This window comes from Peromyscus leucopus, chromosome 15 (genome assembly GCF_004664715.2).
Source record: "Peromyscus leucopus breed LL Stock chromosome 15, UCI_PerLeu_2.1, whole genome shotgun sequence".
Classification (NCBI taxonomy): Eukaryota; Metazoa; Chordata; class Mammalia; order Rodentia; family Cricetidae; genus Peromyscus; species Peromyscus leucopus.
Window position 1 is genome coordinate 56,332,717 of NC_051076.1, and position 21,407 is coordinate 56,354,123.

Sequence of the window (21,407 nt, forward strand, 5' to 3'; positions counted from 1 at the left end):
ATAGTACTTCTCTGTTTAGTTTGCCAAGGGACTGTTTCCTGCAGCAGCCGCATCGTTTTGCACTTTTATACTGAAGCAGGAGAGCCCCAGTCTCCTCGCACCCTTGCTAACACTGTTATTTTTTTTTATTCTACTGATTATAGCTCTGCTTGTAGGCATAAGGTAGTGTCTCACTATGGTTTCATTCTGAATTTCTCTAATAACTAGTCATGTTCAGTAAAGTTTTTGTGTATTTTTTGGCCACTTGTACCTTTTATTTTGAGAAATGACTATTAAAGTTCTTTGCCCCCCTCTTTTTTTTTCAAGACAGGCTTTCTTTGTGTAACAGCCTTGGCTGTCCTGGAACTCGCTTTGTAGACCAGACTGGCTTCGAACTCACAGAGATCCTCTTGCCTCAGCCTCCCGAGTGCTGGGATTAAAGGTGAACGCCATCACCACCTGACTTCTTTACCCATTTTTAAAATCAATCTTTTAAAATCTTTTTCTTTAATGGTTGAGTTTTATGGACTCTTCATATATGCTGGCCATCAAACTCTTACGAGACATATAATTGGAAAATGTTTTCTTCCATTCTGTATATCTTCTTTTCTCCTTTTGATAATGCACAGATGTTTTGATGAAGACCTGATTATCCACCCTCTCCCTTTCATTTCGGTTTTTAAACTTAAGAATACGAGATCTCTCTTTTATTTTTATCATGAGAGAACTGTGGTTCTAGGTCTAACTGTCAGGTCACTGATTTTTTTGACTTAATTTTTGTTTATAATTGAAGCATCTACGGAAGGGCTCAACTTTATTTTTTAAATTTTTCATGTGACATCCGGCTGTCCCAGTGCCGTTTATTGCATCGCTCTCTTCCGCTCATCCACTGGTAGACTGGGGCTGTGTCACATACACAGACTCTTCACAGACGTGTGCGTTTATCTGTGGACTCTCGGTTCATTGGTCTGTATGTTTAACACACTGATTGGATTCCCATGGCTTTTTAAGTTTTGAAATTGTGCAAATGTGAGTCTCTGACTTTGTTCTGTTCCAAAGTCATCTCGGCTGCTTGAATGTCTCTGAATTTGCGTCTTTGTGGAAACACGTAATGCTTTCTACTGTGTGGAGACCGGGCTGCTAGGCCTTGGGACACGGGTGTCTCAGCTATGGTGCCCATGGCCACACTGGTTCCTGAAGTTGCTGCTTTCCACTTCCAGCAGTGTGGTGACAGACCCGTCCACTGGGCCACAGTGCTTATCGGCTCAGCCTTTCTGAGACTCCAACACTGCTGTCCCCTCCATGGCGGGGTGAGGATCACATCCCACCCTGCAACACCAGGCCTTAGAGAGGACTTCCTGTCCTCTCTCTGTTGGTGGCGGTCAGGTTTTGCTCTGCTCTGGGGACTGGAGATCTCGCTGATTGTGGATGGAGACTGACCGAGCCCATTTTCACGGAGCTAAAGCTCAGCTCATGCGGGAGAACTTTGGCCTCGGAGAATGTGTCTGATGTGGTAGCCATGTTGGTGGCAGGGGTCAGGGCAGGGGTCAGGTGTGAATTCCGGTACGGATGGGACCTTGGGAGCCGTGTCAACTCCGTGAGAGAGGTCTGTTCTTAGGTAGCCACGTTTGTTGAGAATGAAGAAGCTGCCTTCTTCACGGGCAGAGTCTGAGTCCAGAGACATAAAAAGGCCTTTTCTGGCCCTGCCGCATGTCTGGCCCGGTGACTCTCTGGCTTTTATCTTGTCTCTAGCAGCTCTTACCGCTTGAGATGGTGCCTGCTCTTTCCCTCTCCAGCTTGCTGACGTCATAGGTCAGTACAGGACATCGGATGAGGTGCCTGAGAAACGGCAGAGACAGAGTGGGCTTCCTGATGGCAGTTACTGCGGGCTGCTAGTTTTACTCAATGGAAGGAGAATGGAGCCGGTGCTTGGTGAGGACATACGTGACCTGCTCTGGAAACCAAGGTTGGGGCCGCTCACCTCCAGCTGAAGGGCTGGACAGACTTCATGGAGGAGGGAGCAAGACACTCGGCTCTACAGGACGGGCCCAGTCAGGGCTCTCCTGGAAGAGATGAAGTGAGAGACTTAGGATCAGAAAAGGACAAGGTGTGGAGGTGGCCTTTCCCTGGACCTGGGAGAAAGCAAGTGTATCAGGTTTCTGCATGCTGACAGTGAGACCTCTGGATGTCCACTTGGGGCAGGTGGATTATTCTGCAGAACAGGGAGGTCCCTAGGGGTCACCTGTAGAAGAGTTTCTAGAACAGTGCTGTTCTGTTTTCAGCTGGAGAACATTCTGGTAATAACAGGGAGACTATGGGGGCTTCTATTCCTCTATCCTTAGCTTCTGTCTCTACAGACACCATGGGTGCATGCATGAATTTACACTGTGGACACACACACACACTATGCACACACGCGTATACCATACGCACATACACACATACATACCCACTCACTATGCACACAAGGAGACACAGAACTACTATGCACAGATCAAAGTAGACATGCCTCCCACAAGCACACATACAGGAACTAGAATGGAAATCATATTGAGGCCGGAAGACTCAATTTTCAAACACAAGTTTTTCTAGCACACCTCACATGACACATACGTATATATCGCTACCAGTGACAGCAATAGCCTGTAAATCCAGCTGCATACACATGTACCGAGATGTCTGTATACACCTGAGACAGACTTGTACCTATGTATCCTGGGTACTAAGACACATACAACAAGACAGATATCCTAGAACAGATGTGCCCACACACCGGGCAGGTGCACTGAGACGTTAAAACACTCACTGGGTCACACATGCACACACACTCACTGGAGCACCCATGCATACACACAGAGAGACTGAAACCCCTCCCCAGAGACACACACTGTGCCTCCCACAGACTCACAATTGCACACCCACACATCGGCACAACCGCAGTCAGACCCATACAGCCACACCTGAGCAGAGACACGGACAGGTTCATGCGGTCCCTTCTTAGCCGGAACTGCTCTAGAGGCTTGTAGTAGTCAGACAGTCACATGACCGTGACCAAATACTTTAGAGAAACAGCTCAAGAGAGGACTTGTTTGTTTTGCCCATGGCTCCAGAGATGTTAGACCAGTATGGCATGGAAACGTGGCAGAGCAGAACGGCTCTCCCCACAGCAGCCAGGAAACAGATACAATGTCTGCACGAGGGAAAACTCTGATTCCGACCAGGCACACAGCCCACGGGGCAGTGCTACCCTCATTCAGGACGGGTCTTCCCTTTAGTTAGTCCTCTCCGTAAACACGTTCCCAGACATTCCCAGAGGCGTGTTTCGTTAATCTAGGCGTTTCCCATCCTATCAAGTAGACAGTCAAGATCGCACATTGACCTGACTAGCTTCCGTGACGGATTTCTCCACAGCTGCTGACAGCCCTGTGCACTCTAGGTCAGTCCTGGATAAGACCTCAGCGGTGGTTGTGGCCCACCTGCCCCTCACTGCCAGGCTCTCTACAGCTCCAAGAGGGCTTTCCAACTTCTAAGCTCTTCAGACACAACCTATCACGACCGCAAGTTCCCTATTGTAAGAACATTTGATTTCCAAACCGAACCAGAGTATGTAGCTGGAGATGAAGGTACATGTCAGCTAACAGGAATGGGCGGAGGGCTTCCGGCTTGCTCGCCGAGCCCTGGCCCCTCTGCGGGCAGCCTTTGGTCACAAAAGCCAGCGATTCTCCAAGTCATGGTATTGCAGATCTGATTCAACATGAAAGAACCAGCAGGTTGGACTTGGTACAGGAGGTTGCCTGGGGGTGGGGGTATGGCCAGCAGGCAGGTGACCCCAAGGGTGGAAGGCTGTGGAGAGCATGACTCAGCTGCCTGGCCAGGACGGCAGGAGTGCTCCTCCAGGCCCGCCAGCTGTCACCCCAGCCATGCTGCACTGGCCTGTCTGCTGTCCTCTGCGAATGTGACCCACATTCAGGTGGGCTGGCAGCTCTCTCCTTCACCTGCGTTCCTCTGCTGCCTGCCGCTCCTCTCTACGCCTGTTCTTCCATCCCTGTTTCCCTTCTAGGGAATCAGCTCCCTGGACTGGAAAAGGAGGTTTTGAGAGAGGGCTGGGGGTGGGGGGGGCTGCCCGGACAAAAGCCAGGGGAGTGGCAACATATGGCTGAGCTGAACTCCTGCAGGGGGGAAGCCAGAGGCAATGGGGGGTGGGGGCGGCAAGCAGCTGCCTTCTGGGTCCCCCCTACTCTGCAGGGGAATTCACCTGAATATGCACCCAGCTTCCTCAGAAGTGCACCTCTCTGTCTGTCTCTCTTGAATGTGGGCTAACTCTGGGTTTGACGTGAGCCCCTCCACCCCACTCATCTGGAAGAGGGGCCGCTTCTGCAGGAGACAGACTCAGCCACCCAGCTCCACCCCAGGACACCTGCTCTGTGCCAGCTCTGGATCCTAAGCCAACACCAACACCCCACCACCCCCATGTACTCTTCTCCATCTCCCTGCCCCCCACAAATGTCACTAGCCACGCTTGTTGTAGGCCAGAGAAATCACCAGCCCTGGAGCGAAGCAGAGCTTGGGGCGAGATGTGGGCTTGGAGAATCCAGAGGCAAGAGCTGTTGACTGGATCGGTGCCTAGTGTGGTGTGCAGACAGGCCGCCCGTGATAAGCATGCCCCTCAGAGACGGCCATATGCAAAGCTGAGGCCACCCTCTCCAGTGTGCTCCAGTTACCATACTCCTGTGGACAGTTCTTCCTGTTAGCCAAAGTTATTTATGTCCTTTCCAGAAAATTTAGAAAATATAAACACAAAGGGGGAGATGCACATTATCTATAATGACAATCATTCCATTTTTACCATTTGCTTTTTCCATTTAATTTTCCATTTTATTAAGATATTATCCTATATTATTCCATCATTGTGTTTCATTGCTTATGATGAGGAGAGTTTAAGCTTAGAAGTATTTACCGTTTACCTCAGCCACTGTCATTCATTGAATCCTTGTAATTTAACATGTAAATAAGGTAAAGGAAGGCCCAGAGAGGCTAAGTAACTTTCCCAAAGTAACACAGCCTATAAAAGACAGAGACAGATTTTTGAACCCAGGTCCTTTGGTTTCAGAATTTATAATTTTTTCTGTTTTCTTTCAAACTGTGCACATACTGTAACTGTCATTTCCCCTCGCAGCAGCTATATTCTGTTACTTCCATTTTACCTTTATGCAAATATCCTTTCGTATATATGGGTTTGAAATTATGGGTCCGACTAACATTCAGGACAGAACATGTATAGACTTTTTCCTGCCATTGTTCCTTAAACAGTATGGAAGAGCAGCAGTTCACACTTAGTTTAAATTGTACCAGGAATTCTAAGTACTGGGGGATGATCAAAAGCATGCACAGATGCTGTGCAGACAGCATCTAACACGGAGGGAGCCTGCTCGTCTGCTGGAACTTGTGTGTCTGTTGGTCTGGGTGTCTGCAGGGCTTGGAACATGGCTCCCACAGATTCTGAGGGTGTCTGCATTCTCATGAGCTCTGGCTTCAATATTCCCCGCCATCCTTGATTTTTTTCATTTAGGATCCAACTCCAGAAATGAAGTGTAGGGAACAAAGGTCATAAACATTTTAAAGATGTTGAAACATTCTAGACGTCCTCCAGGAGGCTGTTGCTGAGATCTGCTCTCTAGAAACCGCAGCCCACCCTAGCTTGCTCGTCAGAGGGAAAGCAGAGTGGTGGAGCAGATGGAAGTTGACTCCTGAAGGGCCACCTGGGACTGGAGGTGTTTAGTCAGCAGAAGCGGAAGTGGGGTGAGGTGGTCTCACTCACAGCTGAAGCGTCTCGGAGTCTTGAATGGAAGAACGAAGTCTGCCCCCAGACCTTTACCCAGAAGTGAGCTAGTGGACGGAGGCTGTGGAGAGCCTTGTCTGCCCTGGATAGAACAGGATTGGTGTTGGATAGCCCTGGCATGGGTTCACGTAGGATGGGCGGACAGGGCAGGGCTGGCTGGCTCCAGGGCGGCCACACAGCATTCTCCCCACTAGCATTACGTCTTTGAATTATAACTGGGGGGGTCTGCTCCCCATTGCCCCCACCTTGGGGAGCCTGGCCCAGCCTGGTACCTCTCCCCATCGATCCCCTCAGCCTGAAGAGCACAGCCTGGCTTGTGTCACGCAGGCCACACAGCTCCTCCATTATGCATGAGGGAGACCCGGCGGTGAGCGAGTGAGCCAGGCTGAGGGAGGGGACAAACCATTATTAATAAACAAGTTATTGTGTGGGGTTCCATTTACCGCACTCTCAGAGGACGTGGTGGGCTCGCGATAATAAAGCCCTGTTTATGTTACACAGGGCCGGGAGGTGACGAAGAGCGGGGCCACCAGGAATGATTTTGATTCCTCCTGGGGCAGGGGCGGCCTGTCTTGGCTCCTCTGTCCAAGACCAGCCCTCGGGGGAGAGGGTCTAGCTGGGATTTTGCTCAGGCTCGAGTTTGCCTCAGGCCTAAGAAAAGCCAGCTTTCAGTGGCAACCTGTCCACAAGGACAGCGCCTGATGAGACTCCGGACAGGCCCGGAGAGCTGCATGGTAAGCTCTCCTCTGCTCCTGGCCCCCTGCCCACTCCTCCACCCCCCCCCCATTCTGCTCTGACCCTCTGAGGCTCCCTGGAGGTGTGTACTGGGACATCCTAGCTCCGGGTGGTTTGGTCAGGATTAGCAGACAGGCAAGAAGGCAGAGAGATGATGATAGGGTCTTGTATTCTGAGCAAGCTAAGATCTTAGAAGGAACAAGGCAAAGTCCTGGGGAGGGTGGGCAGAGGCAACCTGGTCTGTGAATGAGGGCTGTCCAGGAAAGAGAACCACTGAAGAGCTGTCGGGGGACCGATTTGAGGGTGCACACCCTGTCACAAGGACTGGCGTGGCTCTGTGGCTGTTTCTCTCTGGGGGAGATCCTCTGCAATTGTTCTCCACCCTTTGCTCTGGGCATCCGGATCCCAAGCCACCTCTCCTGCCAGCTGAGGCCATCCGGCTTAGTGTTGGCGTCTCTGGATGTGAGGGCAGAGAGGCAAAGCTGCCGTTGGGAAGAGCTGGGGACTGTGTGTTTTGTCATTTGGCTTCTCGGGAAGAGAACACGTGCTGGTTTTGAGAGACCTTGGTTCCTGTCAGTTCTGAATGAGAACAGGAAACCACACTTGGCCCAGACCTGAGTCGCTTGGCTCTGTAGGAACCTGATGGCCCTTACCTGGTCCTTGTCTTTGGGGGCAGCTCTTGCCTGTCACTCCTCTGGGGTGGAAAACCTCATTCCAAGGACAACTCTGTCTGGGAGGAGGTGTGGCAGGGGGAAGGAGCGAGAAGACTGTCTGTGGGGAGGTAGGGGGGCAGTCTGTCTTACCCTCATGGGTCCAGGCTCTTTGAGGCAGAAGTTTGGATACAGTGATTTGAAAGTTGTGTTTGGGTTGAAGGTTCAGGGACCTTGGATAACTCAGAAAGGACACATTAGGTCCAGGAGGAGCAGACTCCAAGTACTGGAGGAACATTGCATCACTCACAGAACCATGAGGCTCGGCCTCTCCAAAGGCATTCCCATCCTTCCCCAAGGGCTGTGTCGGGAAATGGGACCATTTAGGATGCTCCCTCACCAGGGAGAACAAAGCAGAGTCCAGCACTCCCTCACCCGGCTTCTGTGGGGCCTGAGGAGGAGACACTGAACAGAAGTACAGTTCTCCCAGCCCCCACAGTCCAGGGACACACCTGCCGGTTCTGGGAACAGGCAGTTTCTGTGATGAACATACCAGGCCACCCGAGTTTCTGCCTAGAGAGGATGTGGATTGTGTTGTCAATCATACCACAGGCTGCCTGGAAGACACCTGGCTTGGAGGAATGACCCCATGACCTCTGGCATGCCTTTGAGGGGCAAGAGTGAGGACTATTGACCTGGTAATACGCTTGTCAGTTGTGAGCACTTACTGGGAGGATTAGGAACCTAGACAAGACCTTCTTCGAGAGACTGACGTCAGCCAAGTTGTTGGTCATTCTTTCTCTGAGGTTGAGACTCATGGTACCCTGGAAGGAACCAGTGAGTTGGCCTTTCCCCATGTTGGAAACACAATCGGGAATCATGATGGCGTTAGCCACTGTCCTTGGTCCACTGAGGGTTTATCCCATGATGAGCCCCTTCCCCGAGCACTGGATGCCCATACATATTCCCACAGCTCTCCCAACAACGTAGAGTCAAGGAAACTAAGACCCAGAGACATCACAGCCAGTGAATGGGCCCAAGAACATACATTCCAGAATCTCTTCTCCTAACTTCTTAGGAGTAAACAGCAAGGTGGATTATTTTGGTGACTACTAGAAAGACTAGTCTGATGGAAAGAAGTACTTCCTGCCAGTGAGGGGGCTGTGTGGAGTGGTCTTCCCCAGAGAGCTTGGAGAATGCCTGTTCTTTAGGCTGCTGTAGGCTGGACTGATGACCACTCAGAGGTTTTCCTGCTGAGGACCGCGGCACCTCTCTTCTGGTCTTCATACCAGCAGTTACGTGCCTATATGAGATGCTCGACTGTGGATCACTAAATACAAGCCACTCTAAGAACCATGCTGGGATGTTGGATCCTAAAGAGAAGCCACAGTTGCTGGAGAATTCCCCAGATCCAGAGAATTCCCAGAGAGGGGGCTGGGATATCCCTGAGGACCTGAAGAGCAGCCTGGGAATTTCTTTATACCCTTTAGTAGGGTGTGTCTCTGACACAGAAAGCAGCCCCAGGCTTCCACCTCCCTCGTTCCCATGACTCCCATCACAAAGTTGTGATGGTGCTTTGCCTCTGTAAGAAGAGCCCAGCACCCTATTGCATGTGCTAGGGGCAGCTGCCCATGCCTGAAAAGTGAGAGGAAAAAGGCCTTTAGTGGGATCTGTGAGCAGTCTAGGTGGGTCCGGCTTCTTCCTCTCTGCTGCGCATTCTGTGGTAAGACAGCCGCTCCGAGGACAATGTTTCCCTCCTCTCTTGAGGAGCTGTGAAGGGTAGGCCAGCCAGCATCCTGGGAGTAATGACGTGGAGTGGACAGGCTGCCAGCTTCCTGTCCAGCTAGGTGATCTCCCAGTCTCCTCATTGACAGGTGTGGCATTAATAGTAGCTACCTCTCAGACTTTGCCGCGATTGATAAACCGATGCTTGAAACCAGGAGCACGGGAGGTAGAAGGAGGCGGGCCCCTGTCCATGTGCGCATGGCGACGGTTTGTGTTCTTCCTCAGCCCCACGCCACTCCATACTAGAGTATAGGCTACATGGAGACATGCCCCCCTGTGCCGACACATGCCCGCAGCTAAGCCTGGCTCGGGTCCCTAACTCCAGCCCGCTTCCCCCTGCTTCCTGCACCCATGGTTGTGGAAGTCAGTGCTGGGCCACATGCCCACTGCTGGCTAGTTCCGCCCAGACTGTCTCTGGTCCTGTCTGGGGTCTCCGGAAGTGAGCTCCCGTGCCTTTTGGGGCCAGTTCTGACTTGATGTCTTCCCGGCAGCTCAGCAGTGTCCCCACTGCCTGGGGACCTGACTGTATCCCACATCCTTTTTGTGCAATGACAGGCTCCTTGCGGCCTCACCTCCAGGTCCTGTATCTCCAGCGGTCATTGTGGGTTCTCCACCCCCTCCCCACCCCTGCCCTTCCCAGCCTGTATCCTCTCCTCTCCTTCTTCAGCCTCACCCCAGTGTGTGCTTCCCAGAGACTCAAGCATGCTTTGCATTCCTCAGAGGAATGACACAGTGTCCCTCACTCTGGTGAAAGAAACGTCCGCTGCTCTATTCTTTCCACATCTATTCTCAAGTAGTCCCTCCAGCAGCCTGGTGAGGTAGATACCACAGTCCTTATTTTGTAGATGGGGAGTCAGGCAGACTAAGTGACTTGCCTACAGCCAGCCACACGGTGATTAGGTGGGTCTTGGTGTTTCCTTGGAACCACTGGGCCTCTAGAAGGTGTGGATTAAAGAAGACTACTATCAACACATCTGAGTTTCTGTTACGCAGGAGCTGGGTTCCTGAGGGAGCAAACCCAAGCCTTCTGCTGTGGTCCTTCTTCCAGACACCCCCTCTCTCACACAGACTAGCCTGAAGGGATGATTTGGAGGGGAGGCTGGAGCTTTCCAGGGTCCCTGGAAGTCTTCAGATCTCATCCCTCCACACACCCCTCAGCTCCCTGCTGTGAGGTGAGGTCAAGGATTGGTTAATGGGCTTGACTAAGCACATACCAGGTGTACTTCAGTGTTCTCTCTCTCTCTCTCTCTCTCTCTCTCTTCTTCTCTCTCTTTCTAGTTGAGTCTGTGGTGTTGGAGCCTCTCAGATGCTAAGTGCTCACTCTTCCTCTCAGCTACACCCTTTTCTGAACTGTCAAAATCAACCGTACTGAAGTACAATAACACTCAGGAAAATGTGCTTTTGTTAAGGGCACAGTAGGTGAGTTTTAACAAAACACACACACACACACACACACACACACACACACACACACACACCAAACTCAAGTGCCCACCGTCCCAATGAAGACAGAGTGTCTGGTGTCCTCATCCTACGTGCAGGCAGTTCCCACAGCCCCTGGCCCCAGGTAACCTCTGATGGCTCTGCGTTACCAAAGATTTGTTTCTTTCATATAAATGGATTCGGTGTCAATATACAAGATAGTTCTTTGTGTCATTTCTTTTCCCTGTTAGGGACCTCGTCTCGGGTAAAGTCAGATAAGCATCTGGAAATAATTTTAGGATCAGTCCATGGAGCAAAGTGAGGGTATTAAATAATAGACAGAAATTAGAATAAGAAAAGACATGGTGCCAGCTTCCTGAGAGAGAGTACTTGGGTGTTTTTGTGTGTGTGTGTGTGTGTGTGTGTGTGTGTGTGTGTGTGTGTGTGTAATTCTGTGGTTTACTAAGTTACTTAATACTTAAAGGATATAATTTACAACAAAGATTAAAGATCAAAGTTTAAAACTGAAATGGAGTTTTAAAATTAAGTTAAAAAAAGTACACGAGCTGGCATACCCATTTTTCTTTAATGATTTCCTTTTGTACATGGCATTGTAAGGTGGTTTTATGAGGTGCATTGTTTAGGTGTAGGAACGAGAGAGACGTGCCTTGACTAGGCATAGTTTGTTGTTCTGAAGATCCTTGAGTTGTCTCTAGGATGGTTTGTCTCTGTACGTAATCCTGGGACTTATTAGTTACGCTGAAGTCCTGGCTGCTCAGCCAGATCTAACAGTACGGAGGTTCTTTCTTCCCTATGTCTTTTGAATTTTCCCTGTTTCTCTGTGCTGGCTCACTCAGGCTCATTAGACATTAACTCTCTGTTTTCTTTCCTTCCATCCCCCGTAACCACCTTTCTTCATTCTGCCTCTGTGAATATAATTGCATCAGGAACTCAGATAAACACAGTCATACAATATTTGTCCTTTTGTGTTTGGCTTATTTTGTTACAGAAATAATATCCTTTCCAGCGAGAAATCACTCTGCACACTTACAGATTAATAAAGAAATGGCTCTTTAATAGCGTGTATGCAGCTCTGGCTAATGCTCCAACGGGAGCTGGCCTTGAACCGAAGGTTTTGCTAACTTAGACACAACTGAGGCTTACGCATTTACATATGCCGTCATTCTTAAATCTCTTAGATCTCAACCCCAGGTTACACTTTAAACAGCTTAAAAAGAGCTAGGAGACTCCCAAATCTGGCCACTTAGTCAGATGGGAGATTTACACAGCAAAGCTATTGCCAGAATTATCTTAAATACACCAGTGTTGTCCTTGTTGAATAGTTACTACCCAGGGTCATCTTGCCCATCTGTCAGAATTACATATTTCTCAAGAACGCTGGGGCCTTTATGGCAGGCCAGGACTTAACCAATGGCTGTGCCTTGTGCTGCTCCTGGAGCTTCCTGCTGGAAGTATGTTCTTTGGGGCTGGGCCTAATGGCTGGTCAATACTGACAGTCAAATATTTACATCTCAGCATTGATGAATGGTGCTTATCTCTGACAAGCTTAATTTAGCATACCACTTATCTTTGGGGTGTTTTGGGGGCAGCACCCCCTTAGCTAAATTCTACTTTGTGTGATTTAATGTCTCCTTAGCAAACCTGTTAGTAAATCCTTTATAACATCAGTTCTGTTACCTTGTGTTTCTGCTACATCAATTTCACTTCACAGCGTTCAGCTCCATGGTGTTTTAGCAAGTGTCAGAACTCTTTCTAAAGAGCGCTAACATTGCATTGTATCTGTGTTATTCTTTCTCTTCTGACAAGCGCCCTAAGAAAAGCGACTTAGGGAAGGATTTTCAGAGGCTTCAGTTCATCACAGCAGGCAAGGTGTGGTGGAGCAAAGCCACCAAGAACATCACAGTAGCCAGGAAATGGCGGGTGTGGTGGGGACAGAAATTGGTGCCAGTGGAGTCTTCAAGGGCACACCCCCAGTGACATGCCTTCTCCAGCTCCTGAAGTTTCCCACTACCCAAAATAGTGCTTCCTTCTGGGGACAAAATGTGTACCTGTGGGGACATTTAATATCAGACCGCAACAATGTACATGTCCCTTTTGGTTTTCCATCTGTTGGTAGACAGATGTCTAAGTTGCTTTTGGTTAAAAAGCTGCTCTGGTGGACACTGGTGTACACGTATCTGTTCAGGTCATGGCCATTGCCAGTGTTCAGCATTCTCCTGGCAACTACGTCTGTTTCAGTCTTTGGGTACTCAGTGGCCTCGAGTGCTGCGTATTCATGCCCCTGGCTGCTTGTGCCTCTAGTCAGTGTCTCCGGCAGATGATCTGCTATAGGTATATATCAGCCTTGATGGGTAATGAGGCTGGTTTTTAGGCAATGGAGTTTTGTGATTCTTTCTCTAGAAGCTTTTTTGTCAGTACCTCTTGGCTACCAGCTGACTTCTGGAGCGTTATTCCAAGCAAGAATATGACAGGACATCATTATTTCATCTAGAAAAGAAATGGAAGTATATGTTGCTGTGAGAGGAAAACTTTCAGCTACAATCTGTCATCAAGCATCCCTGTATTTATTCACAGTGTTACCACAATCCTACAAGTGTCTTCTTTCAGATGGTGGTTTTGTGAAGTGGGATGAGAACCTGGGTCTCATGGTTAGAAGATCTGAGGAGAGTCTCAGAGCTCCAGCTCACAGGCTGACATTCTTCCTCTGCATACCTAAGTAACTCCATGGACTTCCAAGGCAAGTGAATCAGGGAAATTTCCTGAAGTTTCTCTTTTCTGAAAGAAACTCAAGCCTGGAATTCCCTCTATGACTTGAAAGAAAAACTTATGGGGCTTCCTTGCCCTAGTTCTTACAAGATACAGAATTATAATTAAGGTTTTTTGTTTTTTGTTTTTTTTGTAACATATAAAACTAGGGAGGGCAGCATAATGAAGCCCCATGTGTCCATCACTGGTGCCAACGCTAATCTCTGCTTGGCTCATCTCCTTTCATCTCTCAGGCTCTCTTCTTTGATCTGGGGTCCCAAATCATGGGGGAGCAGTTGGTGTTTTCTGGATGAAGGCAGGAAAATGGACAGACCTGGGTATCCTGGAGCAAAATCCTCCCCAGCTGGCAGAGTGTGAATTGCCCCAGGCCAGAGTCCCTGCATCTTTCGTCCGGTTCTTGACCACTGTCCAGCAGGCTGGGGAGCGGCAGATCTGAGAGGTCCTCCAGCCCTGCTGGGACGGTTTGCAGGGAGATTCCCCTTCTTCCGAGCGTTTTCTTCCCGTAGATAGATTTTACTGGAGATTCTTTTGGGTGGAAGAGGTCAAGTGAAGACCACCTTCACTTTAAGGAAGTGTGGTGGAGCTGCTGGTTTTATGGCAGAAGATGATTTGGACCATCAGGAAGCAAGCACGTGACCTCTTCAGCTTTACTCTCAGCAAAAATACATATTGTTTTTTTGTTTTTGAAATTGGGCCTTGCATGTGTCCCAAGCTAGTCTCAGACTTGAGATCTTCAGCTTCCTGAGTGTTGGGGTTACAGGTATAAGCCTCCATCCCCATCTGCACTAATTTTATAAAAGAAACAAGAAGAAAAAACCCTGAAAGTATCTACAGTCTGCCAAGTACTGGCTGAAAGCTGAGAATACAAGTTAGTATCCCGTCTCAGAAAGTTTGCGGTCCACAGAAGGAATGGCCAAGAACAATGCTTTTCATGCGACAAGGGATGTTACGGACATCTGACCATTTATATCCACCCCGCCCAACCCCAGCAATTGGTAAGATAGCAAAGTCCATCCCAGTGAGGAATCTGGCTCAGGGTGCTTTCAGCACCTTTCAGAGACAGCTGGGAAGGTAGTTTCACGCCACCCAGATGCAGTGCGGGTCTGAGAGGCAGGGAAGGGAAGGAGCATAGAGGTGGCAGGCACTTCAGGTGGCAGGAATGTGGCTTTGTAAGATCCCGCCGGATGTGTGTTCTTGTGGCCTTCGGGAGCAGCCAAATGACACGTATTTCCTGACAAAATGAAAGACCATGGGGCTTATTTTTATTTAGGAAAACAGGACAGTTCTTTGGGGAGAGAGAAAGAATGGAGGCCGGAGTCTGAAATGGGTGAAGAGGAGGGAATCCAATTGGATTTACCGGTTTGCTCTGGTCTATTTAAAAGAAGATTTGGCTTTTTCCAAGGCGAATAGTGGGGATACAGCGAGTATGCGTGAAGCCCGGGCGGGCGGCTTCTGTCCTGCCCTCACCTGGTCCTGAGATCAGCTGGTTTGGGGTTGGGGTGGGGTGGGAAACCGGGGACGCATGCCCAGTTCATGCCCGAGTCCTACTTGATGAGTTTTGATATAGTTCCTAGGGATGGAAGACAGTCTCAGCTGCTGCGGCAGTCGCGGAAGTAAATGATCAAAGCCAAAACCTCTGGACCTTCTTCCCAGTCCTACTTGCCTGCCCACATTTAAGCCTAAACTTTCAAGGGGAGAGCAAAGGGTTAAACTTGGGTTGCTGCTGCAACACCTAGGGGTGGGGGCGGGGTGAACCACCACAGTGGGAGTCCTAGGAATAGCTCGTGTCTCTAAGCAGCAGAAGAACATGGTTTTTCGTCTGCTTTTGTGGTATCTCCATTTGATTTGGCTCACTTTAGTATTTGATTTACTTTTGAAAACTAAGGCTTGGCCTCCTTCACTGTGATGGACTGAGCGGTCCTCTGACTCAGGGATCCGTCCAGCTGTGTGACCTGTAATTTTCCTAGTTTTCCTTCCTGACCCTGAGTTCCCAAGTGTTGTACAAGCAAGAGAACTACCTTCAAAGAGAACTTAGGAGGAGGCCTTGTGTTTGAACCCACACATCCATCATCCCATGTGGTTCTTGCTGCTGGGAGAGGAAGTAGAGAAAAAGGGGGAGAGGGTATGTCGTTCAAGAACCACGGACTTTCCAACTGGCCGGAGAAATGATGTCTTCTCACCGAATAAGCTAATTCAAGAGCAGCAGCCCTCCCTCCTCTTGGGGCTGTAGCTCACAAATGCTGGTTGCTATGGATACAGGCAACTGAGGCTCTCCTGGGGCTATGGCGCCATGGCTGTGGTGGAAGCGAGGCAAGCTGTTTGTGGCCGCCAAAGTACCCTCTTCACAGAGGCAGGGACTAGCTTTGTCTGCACACCCCCTCAGCCCCCAGGACCCTAACTAACCAAGCCACCCATGAGGGTTTGCACCTGAGTTCAGCCACACTGTGCAGAGCCAACGGACAAATGGCAGGCATGTGCAGCCCGGGGTGGGGAGACCCGTCCATCCATGGCCACTCTGCCTCTCTAGTTCTGGAGACGGACAGAGCGCTACCCGAGATGGTGCTCCCTGGAGCGTGTCCCTGAACTGAAGGACCCAAGCTAGCTTCCTGTGAGTGGGACTCTGTCCTGGAAGCTGAGTGGAAGATATCAAAAGGTAGGGGAGTTCCCATAGAAGGGACGCAGACCCAGCCCACAGTGAGCTAGCTCCCTGGCTGATGGGACAACCAGGGGCACTTGACTAAAACACACAGGAGCGTGGACCAGGGGAGGTGAGAAACAACAGATGGCTTCTTTGTGTGTGATAAAGATTATTTGCTGGGTGTGGTGGCTCATGGCTGTTATCTCAGCACTCCAGGAAGCTGAGGTAGAGGGACCAATAATACAAAGCCACATAGCAGGATTGTATTCAATCACAGCCTCCTCCCCCAACCCTCAAAAGATTCTTTGCTGGACCAGACCTTGGTCAGGTTCCTGGGCCTCTTCCCAGGCCTACCTATGTACTTCCGTGGAAAGTTCAGTTTTAGCATGGGTTCTTTGGCAAGCACCCTCCATTTCCATACCTGACCAGTCCTCAGCCTCCACCATCTCCTAAGCGATGTCTGTTCTCCCTGTCCGTGGCGTGAATCTTACAAGGTCCGTTTAGTTCAAGGTTTCTTTTAGCAGTTCCGGTGCCCAGCCCCCACCCCCACCCCCCATCTGAGCTCTATTACAAAGTGAGCCCAGTCTCTCCCTTCCTGCAGAATCCTGTGGCAATGGTCTCTGTTTGACTTTAGTGGTTCTGAATGAACTTCATGATGTAACAGGTGTCGTGGGATTAATATCCCCCCTCTATTTCAAGCCCCAGTGGCCTCCCTTTGTGCCTCAATGGGATGATCAGATTCATCCCCACAGCCACGTGACCTGGCCCACCCTCCATCTCTCCTCATCTGCCACATTCTCACGCCACACTGGTTTTGGGGCTGGGATCAGTCCTGGAGTTTTTCCTTGCTACTCTGCCTGGAGCTGTTTGCCCGTCCGTGGCCTCTCAGCTTATGCCTTCCCTTTGGACAGGTGGTCTCTGCTTGGTTATCATTCCCAACCACTTCCTATAAAGACAGTCCTGGAGCCTGGCTCAACGATTAAGAGCACTGGATGCTCTTCCAGAGATCCTGAGTTCATTTCCCAGCACCCACATGGTAGCTCACAACCATCTATAACTGACGAATAGGCATACATGCAGACAGAACACTGTATACATAATAACTAAATAAATCTTTAAAAAAGACAGTCCTTCCTTCCTCCTTTATCTCGTTTTCTTCTCTTCCAGCTTTATATATTTCTGTTACCTGTATTTGTCTTATTTATGTATCACTGTTTCATTGCCTATTGCATCCATTAAAAAGGTAAGTTCCCTGAGTCCTGAGATAATGTCTTGCTTGCTCCTGACTCTCATTGCCAAGGGCTTTGCCTGGCACTTGTGAGCTACTCAATAAATCATGACTGAGTGACAAACTGTAGCTCAGGACATGTCATCGAATTCCGGGAGAATGTTTGCGATATGGTTTTCCATTGTCTTCCCCATAATAAAGGCAATCCTTCTCATTTGCAATTCTAATCTGCAATGGAAAGACATTTTTCATGAAAGTAGATTTAGGTTAATGATAATGTCTTTCACGTTGCATTATGTAGACCCCTGATGAGGGGAGGTGGGGCTCCGTGACATGCTCACAGAGTTTATAAGAGCTTTGTCCCTTACGTGGGTATCCACATATCAGTCCAGGTAGGAAACTGGGACATGTAAGGGTTTGGGATGGGACACACTGGAGACCTTGAGCAGTTTTTAGTATAAGACAGGAAGTGTGCTGGGCAATTTACAGTGAGGACCCTGGTTTATGCAGATGTTGAGGAGCCACAGGAACTAATAAGCCCTTGTGGGCACTGGGGAGCAGATCTGCCTGGCCCAGATGGAGTCCGAGCTCAGATAGAATAAGGTAAAGAAGTTGAGGGCTCTGAAAGCCTGCATTTGAGTGACAGGCTGTACGGGCCAGGACTACACTGGAGCGGTGACCCATGAACTCTGCTTTCTGGCCCCTTCCCGGTCACTTAAGTCCCTTTGAAGTTATGTTAGCATGATGGCCCCTCTGGGGAGGCCCCGATCCGCCTCCCATGGCCTGTACAGCTGGGGTGTGGGCATCTGTGTGCACAAGAGTCAGCTGGCAGGTGGAGAGTGGCCCAGCCCTCAGGAGGACGGTCCTCGGCTCAGCAGCTTGGGTCCTTTGTTTAGTCGAGAACCTGTCAGGCCAGAGGTCAGCGTTTTCCTTGGAAGATATCAGAGCTTGCCGTGGCTGGTGGGGGTGGCGGGAGGGCAGGGTCAGGTTTCCAGGGAGATGCATGGGATGAGGTCCTGTCTCCAACAGTTCTGCACTCCGTGTGTACGGTCTGGCCAGTGTCAGCATGGTGTGGCTGGCATTGCAGCTTCTGCAGCTTGGTTACAGGTCTAGAGAGCTGAGCACCTAAGAGGCCTTTCAGAAGCCACACTGGAACCTCAGTCTAAGGATCAAGCACCTGAGGACCAGCTACTGGAAGAGCTAGGAACTGAACCTGGCTCCTTAAGGGACCAGGAGAGCTGGGCATCAGTGAGACACAGCAACAGTGCCCCAACACCTTAGAATCCTGTTGTTTCCCTGGAAGCAGTAAGCTTGGTTTGGGTTGCAGTCAGTGCCTTTTGCTTGGCGCCAGGCTGACAGATGTTCTTTTGCACAGTGATGTCCATGTGGCTCCCTCACCATGTCACCTCCAGGTGCTCCAGGGGTGGTAGATGGCACTGGGCTCCAATGAGCACTGTGTTCTAAGGACACTGAGGCCAGAGGGTAACACACCCCTGTGTAGAATAGCCTGGGGTGGATGCAGCCGGCCTGAGGATGAAGAGGCCTGGACCACTTAAGGCTCCACCTGCCTTATCTGCCAGCCTCTGTTCTCCAGGCCCAGTGAACCCGCTGGGGGTTCTTAAAATCACACACGTACTTGTACGTTTTTGGTCTTGTTTGTTTTGAGGCAGTCTTTCTATGTGGTTCAGGCTGGCTTAGAAAGTCACGGTCCTCCTGCTTCAGCCTCCTAAACGTTGAGGTGACAGGCACACATCATCTTACTCAGCTATCTGCCCGTGCGTATTGAGTCCTAGCCTTCAGTCCTCCCCACCTGAGGACTCGGCAGGGTGGGGAGCAGAATGGCAGGAGGGTGCAGAAGGAACTTCAGGCAGAATCTAAGCGCTGTTCTAGCCCTTGACTCTGGGGGCAGGGTCGTCAGTGTTCAAGGTTTGCCGCTGGACTCCTTCCCTTGACCTCAGGTGGGCTCTTTGTTTAACCTCTTGGAGCCATGGTTTGAGAGAATTAGTCTTATGTTTTGTACTCATTACTGTCACTTATTACTTGTGAGTATGTTACACAGAGAACGGGTTTACAGCTCACTGTGTGCCAGCTCACGTAGGTACACATGAGAACGTGGTATACACAGCTCACCTGTGTGCCCAGCTCACAGTAGGTACACATGAGAACGTGGTATACACAGCTCACCTGTGTGCCCAGCTCACAGTAGGTACACGTGAGAACGTGGTATAACAGCTCACCTGTGTGCCCAGCTCACAGTAGGTACACATGAGAACGTGGTATACACAGATCACCTGTGTGCCCAGCTCATAGTAGGTACATGTGAGAACTTGGTATACACAGATCACCTGTGTGCCCAGTTCATAGTAGGTACACGTGAGAACATGGTATACACAGATCACCTGTGTGCCCAGCTTACAGTAGGTACACATGAGAACGTGGAATACACAGCTCACCTGTGTGCCCAGCTCATAGTAGGTACACATGAGAATGTGGTATACACAGCTCACCTGTGTGCCCAGCTCACAGTAGGTACACATGACAACGGTATACACAGCTCACCTGTGTGCCCAGCTCACAGTAGGTACACATGACAACGTGGCCTTTGCCCTCTTCATCAGCACAATGGTTGAATGTCCGTAACAGTGTCTGCCACTGTGGTTCGTGGTATGGAAAATAAAGAAAATGTCACATTCCAGGGCCATTCTATTACATAGGAAAAAGAGGACAGTACACAACTCACCAATAGGTGGAGTCACCTGTGAGGATGCTGGGGGGAAGTGACTTCAAAGGTCTTTAGAGCAGTGAGGGTAGGATTATAAAAATGACCTTGTATGTTGCCACATGAAGATTTTAGATTCCCTAGGGAACAAGCAGGAAGCCCTCCAGCCAGAGCCAAGCAGAAGCTCTGGAACCTTCTCTCTTCCCTCTCTCTTTCTGGGCTGTATCTGCGGGGCATCTCTTTCCCAAAGACCAGCGACTCTGTTTGGCCCGGTGGGTAAAGAATCCTCCACCCTCTGTGCTCACTGGACTATGTGGGATGCTAGAAATATTTTCAACCCACCAAAGGAGAAAGAATTGACCAAAGCTGGTGCCAGAATATGCAGTAAATTCAAAAGAGCCTTGTTTACAAAGAAAGTAGCCAGGCTGGGAGCTTCGTCTTCTGTTTGATGCCACAGCCTGGTGGGTGGGGACTTTGTCTGGTCCTGTCCCCATTCCCGGGTCCACAAGAGATTGGTCTGGGCAGGTTCTTAGGAAGTCAATTTCTCTTTCCTCTGTGTTGTTAGACTTAGATGCCCTCATGTGTCATCTGTAAGATGGCAGGGTGGGCATTACCTTTGATTTTCCTCAGGAGGATCCTTGAAGGGGAATTTGGTTTTAGAAGCTGCTTATCAAGTCAGTTTATCAAGCTCAATGGAGAGACTTAGCTCCAGACAAATGAGGCTGTAAGTTGTAAGTAACATTTCAAAATGTTTTGAGCAATGGTCACAGTGTTAGAGCAGCAGGTGGCAGGCCATAACTTCTAAGGACAGCAGTCATTTGTGTATATTAATGATGATTTTTAAATTATTTGCTACTTTATATCTAAAGTTGATTTTTAAAAAAGGGAACCATTATCTTTATTCCTGTTCATTTGGTAATACATATGTTTAGTATGTTCATCCTCTCTATTTTCTTAAGGCTTGTTTACCCAGGTCATTAGTTATAAAAACGTAAAGTATCTTATCTCTGCGGTTTTCAAGGAGAGTGCAGTTTATCAGACCCAGATTGCTCTGTCCACACAGGGTTCTGACTCAAAGGCTAGAATGAGATGCAGTGATTTACATTTTAATATGCTCCTGTTTTTAGATCGCTTGGCCTAACTAGAAGGGCCTTTGGTCAGCTAATTCAACCCCTTGTACAACCCAGCAAACCGAGGCCCAGGGGGAAATGACTCCCATGGTATCACATAATTGGTTAATGATACAGCCGGAAGCCCAGACGCTCCCTACGCCTATCCTAAGCGCTTCTGAGGAACTAGTGGACATGACAACAGATTTTTACCGTCTTCTGGAGCGTTTTGGGTTCCAGATATACTGGTCCCTTATTATCGCCTGTAGTACAGCCATGCATTTACTTCATCAGGGCAAAGCCTGGGTTGACAGATTTTAAATTATAATGTCATATTCATAATACAACGTTTTCCCAAGTGGGAGGCATGCGGCTGTGGTGGGAAGCACACTCAGGGTCATTACAGCGTTTCCCCGCCCTCCGGCCTTTTCTGAGTTCTGTTCCTTTGGTTGGTGTTTTGAAACGGTGTCCTGCCATGTAGCCCCAGCTGACCTGAGACTCCCAGTCCTCCTGCAC

At 49.6% G+C, this 21,407-nt stretch overlaps 1 protein-coding gene across 17 annotated transcripts in view; it reads left to right on the forward strand.

Moving 5' to 3' along the window:
• Positions 1 to 21,407, forward strand: part of Nfasc (neurofascin) — a 171,296-nt gene that overhangs the window by 28,444 nt on the left and 121,445 nt on the right. The window contains exon 1 of one of the 17 annotated variants that reach the window (XM_037211421.1): positions 4,836 to 6,552. The exons of the other annotated variants lie outside the window; for them this stretch is intronic. The gene's annotated coding sequence lies outside the window, so the exon portion shown is untranslated. Of the gene's footprint in view, positions 1 to 4,835; positions 6,553 to 21,407 lie in introns of those variants that run through there. 17 annotated transcript variants of the gene reach the window in all.